Source organism: Gossypium arboreum, chromosome 7 (genome assembly GCF_025698485.1).
Source record: "Gossypium arboreum isolate Shixiya-1 chromosome 7, ASM2569848v2, whole genome shotgun sequence".
In the NCBI taxonomy this organism is placed as follows: Eukaryota; Viridiplantae; Streptophyta; class Magnoliopsida; order Malvales; family Malvaceae; genus Gossypium; species Gossypium arboreum.
The window spans coordinates 70,029,189-70,034,388 of record NC_069076.1 but is presented as its reverse complement, the minus strand read 5'-3'; the positions used below and the strand labels follow the sequence as shown (position 1 = coordinate 70,034,388).

At 32.1% G+C, this 5,200-nt stretch overlaps 1 non-coding gene across 1 annotated transcript; it reads right to left on the bottom strand.

Annotated features, from left to right (window-relative positions):
- Positions 1 to 4,372: 4,372 nt before the first annotated feature.
- Positions 4,373 to 4,479, bottom strand: LOC128295856 (small nucleolar RNA R71). The gene has a single exon (XR_008286405.1). It is a non-coding gene; the product is annotated as a small nucleolar RNA R71 (small nucleolar RNA).
- Between the last annotated feature and the right edge of the window lie 721 nt (positions 4,480 to 5,200).

The window sequence follows — 5,200 nt, the reverse complement described above, 5'->3', positions numbered from 1 at the left end:
TTATAGATGTACAAATTTCTGGCTGAGCATCACAATAATGATGACATACTGAGGTGTCATCAACTTGTATACTATGAAAACGAATGGTTGCTAGCGTTAGAACATTCTGAAAATGTGGTAATGTATTTTAACAAAAAGGAAAGGGAATAGAAACGTAGGTCTTTACATAGGAGTGAGGCTAGGTAATTTACCTATGTTAGATGAGGTTTTCTTAATGATATTTTAAAATGCTACTCGTATTTAGGTTAGAAAAAGTGATGAAAGGAGGTACAAAAACATCTACAAAGAATACTTGAGTAAGTGTTTGTTCATTACAAGTTCTAATGGTTGGGTAAAAATTTTACCCAATTTAGATGCTTTGAATAGCAAAATGAAATATGCTTATAAATTCTTACTTTTACTGTTCAAAAGTGCAAATATATGGGGTTGTTTTTTTGTTTTTAAATTTGTTTTGGTTTTCCCGCATATATATAAACTAATATAATTGCACATATGTTGCAGAAGTTTTGAACTTCAATTATCAAAATATTAAACTATGAATGAAAATATAATAATTGATAATTGCACATATGCTGCACAAGTTTTGCAGATATGTTGAATTTTATAATATGCTTTCACATCAAGCACATTTATCTTTATGAGATAAACCAAATTTTAAGGAAACGACAGTTATCAGTGTCGCCCCAAACAAATAAAAAATCAAGTAAAAACTATTAATTTAGTAGATAATACCTATTGTTATTCTCAATATGGAAAATAAAATAGATATACAAAAGATGTAATAAATTTATAAAAATTTAGAATCAATATAGCCAAGAAAAACTATTAATTTAGCAGACAATTTGAAACGATAATAATCTCGGACAATAAATCTGAACGGATAGTTGATGATGAAGTCCAACAAAACTTTTCGCTCATCAATATCATATTTCATTTTGATATTTAGTGTATCTAAATTGGGTAAAATTTTCACCCGACCATCGGGATCAATAATGAACAATCTCGTGTATTCTGTGTAGATTATTTTGCACCTCCGTTCATCACTTTCTTTAGCCTAAATATGATTAGCATTTTGAAATGTCTTTAAAAGATTTCTTCTAATATAAGTAAACTGTAACACCTTATACCCGGCCAGGTCTCCAAGCCCAAATATGGGATGCCACACCACCATCTCATCTCATGTACATCAAATAGGAATTAAGTCATCTAATTAATTAATTAACATTGTTACATGGAAATTATTCATTACTCAATCATACATACAGTTAGAATCATGCATAAGGGCTATTAGGAAAATTTCATAAAACTATTCCTAGGTATTGATACTGACATTTAAGGTATCGATATTTCCTTCATGTGGTATCAATACCACTTGGAAAAAACGATACCAAAATAGCTTACTATTTCTCGACCAAAATCTCAATTGTTAAAAATTTTCAATACCTGCTATAGAATATCGATACTTTAGTCCCGAGTATCGATACTCGAGATAAGGTATCGATACCAAATCCCCAATATATATTCCTATACATTTTAATTCACAGAGGTATAGATTTTCAAAGCCAACTATCAATACCTCTACTACTGGAGCTAAAATGCAGTATAGAAGAGCAAATAACTCATTTCAATTAGTTCCTAAGCAACATGCATCAAGTACTTTGTTTATTTCATCATGCTATGGCAAAGTTTATCAATCCAAAGTGTCCAATCATCCAAGCAAGAATCGTTATGCCAACATCGATGCATAAAAATTCTAACATAAAAATAACATAAAATTCTTATAAACCCAATCAAAATGTTTAAAGATCAATAACCCAAAATAGTTCTACCACATTGCCTAGTTCCCCAATATGTATATAAATAATAGAACACCTACAATGAATAACCAGTCTTCCTTGGATCACTCCTTTGGTAACCACACCGCCCACACCATGACGTCACTAATCTGCATATGTTGAAATGAGTGAGTGAGCTTCAACAAGCTCAGTGAATGCAAAGAATTTCCACAAATCAAATATAACATCATGCAAATTATTATAAGTATTTTGAAATATCTTTAAAAGATTTCTTCTAATATAAATAAGCCACTTAGTCGCACTCCTACCCTACGTGAAGACCTACGTTTCCACTCCCTCTTCTTTTTATTAAAATATGTTACTACTTTTTAGAATGTTCTAACACAAGCAACCATTCATTTTCATAGTATACAAATTGATGACACCTCAATATGTCATTGTCATTGTGATTTTAAGCCAGAAAATTGTATATTCGTAAAGCAACCTTTTTGTCTTCATTAGGAAGAAAATTCGAGCGACTGTCTTTTCTTGAAAACTTTCAAACCTCCTGATACAGACAACAAGGTAGCTTTGTTGATGTATGACCATCACAATAACGATGACATACTGAGGTGTCTGCTAAGCTATAAAAGTAATATATTTAAATCTCATTCCTAATGCATTTTTGGATGATTAATTATGCAAATTAGTGAATTTGATGCTCCTAATCCATTAAATTCATGTTTCTATACTTAGAAGAGCATTGGTAGTGAAAGGAGAAAAAATGAGCCAAAATCAAAAAAATAAAGTTGTTTTCAGGATCTACACGGCCTGGGCATTTCCACAAGGGCTGGACACACGCCCATGTGCCAGCCTATGTCAATTTTGCACCCTACTTTCCTAATATGCGGAAAACCTAATTTTTAGGCTTTCTAAGCATTCTAAAGTCTATAATTACCAATTACAAGAATAGAAAAGGGAACTAGCAGAGAAGATCAAAGAAAACACTCGAAGAACGCCATCGAAATCAAATCGAAAGCAGATCTCCAACAAGATTGAAAATCTCCATTTAATTTCTTTTGAAGTTTTATTAAGTTTCTTTATGTCTTATGGTTTTTCTGACTTTGAGATGTTTCTATTCAGGATTATGAACTAATCTCCTAAATACCTAGGGGAGATGAAATCTATGATGAAACCTATTATATAATTTTCTATTTTACGCAATAAATACTTGATTCTTGTTCTCAATTATGTATGCTTATTTATCGTTTTAATATTTATTGGATACTAATTCATGTTTAATGTGCTTAATTTAATGGATAAAAAGTCCCTATTTAAGAATAGATTTAGCATAATTGAGTGGAGTTGCATGCGATCCTAGAAATATGACGACATAAATCTACTAGATTAGAGTCAAATCGAGTAAGGGAATACATAAATCGAGTTAATGCGACGATAAAAGTTTTAATTAGAAAGAAATTTCAATTAATCAACCTAGGGTCAGTTGTTCTTACTCTCGAAAGAGATATTAACATAATTTAGGGATTTCTATGAATCAAGACACAAGTGAATAAATTGTTTAAGTCAGATTCATAATAATAGGTGAAGTCTAGGTGGATTCTTTCTTGGGCATTGTCTATCTCATTGGTTAATATTCGATTATTTCCTCGATTCATTCTCTATTGGGTTCTTAGTTAAATTAGTTTAGTAAATTTAGATTAAAACACATCACTCTAAATTGTTGGCTAAAAAATAGAAAAACAATAATTGTCAATACTTTTAGTCCTCGTGGATACAATATTCTCTATTCACCATAACTATACTATTGTTCAATAGGTGCGCTTGCCTTAGTCGTATTTATAGTTAGTTCAGTGATCATCAAGTTTTTGGCACTGTTACCGAGGACTAAAATATTAGGAACACTTTATTTTTATTAATTTAGCCATTTATTTTTATTTTTGTTTTTAGTTTAGTTTTTACGTTCTAATTTTTCTTTTATTTACTTTGGAAGGTTTCTTTAGTTTATGACTAGAAGAAACCCGTTAGGACCATTACTATTTGATAGCGAAATTGAAAGTACAACTCATAGAAACCATAAAGAAGTACGATAGAACCGACAGAATATAGTAGATGAACATGAGAACATTATTATTACTAAGGAGATGGGTGATAATTAAAATAATCAGCTACCTCTTACAGTTGCTGCAAATCCTGTAGATCCTACTCTTATTCCTTGTACTATGTACGCTTATGCCAAGCCCACTCTAACTGGGTCTGAATCGAGTATTGTGAAACCCAATACTGCAAATAATTTTGAACTAAAGATGAACACTATTCAGATGGTACAACAGTTTGTTCAATTTGATGGTTTGCAAGATGAAGATCCAAATATTTATATGGCTAATTTTCTAGAAATCTGCGATACTTTCAAAATTAATGGTGCCACTGAAGATGCCATTCATTTACGGTCATTTCCTTCTTTGTTGAGGAATAAAGCTAAGCAGTGGTTGAACTTTTTACCACGAGGTTCCATCACTACATGGGATCAAATGACCGAGAAATTTCTGCTAAAGCACTTCCCACCAGCTTAGACAACCAAGTTGAGGAACAATATCTCTTCCTTTGTACAGATTGATTTAGAGACATTATATGATGCATGAGAGAGGTATAAGGATTTATTGAGAAGGTGCCCTCACCATGGGTTACCTCTATGGCTACAAGTTCAAAGCTTTTACAACGGTTTGAATCCTTCAACTAGACAGTTGATCGATGCAATAGCTGTTGGAAATCTAAATAACAAAACACCCAAAGCAGCTTATGAATTTATTGAGGAGATGTCTCTGAATAATTATCAGTGGCAAGTCATGAGGATAAAGCCGATGAAAGTAGCCGATGTCTTTAATTTAGATGTAATCACCATGTTATCAAACCAGGTAGAGATATTAACTAAAAAAATTGATGGTTTATATCCTTTTACACAGGTAAATCCAGTGATGCAGTGCGATGCAAATGGAGGTGGAATAAATAATCTAGAATATTTATGCTTCAGACTTAGCATGGAGAATGAGCACATCAATTATATGGGTAATAATTCTAGAGCTTAAAATAACCCTTATAGTAATAACTATAATGTAGGTTAGAGAAACCACCTAAATTTCTCATGGGGTGGTCAAGGAAACCAAATATCACAACCCCCTCCAGGCTTTCAACAACCTTATCAGCAAGAAAAGAAGCCGAACCTTTAGGAGATGTTGGCAAAATTTATTTTGGAATCAGAGACTCATTTTTAAAACATTGAGACAACTTTGAAAAATCAGTGAGCATCAATCCTTAGGCTCGAAAATCAGGTTGGACAACTTGCTAAATTGGTTTCAGAAAGGCAATAAGGTAGTTCACCTAATAACATCGAACCCAACCCAAAAGAT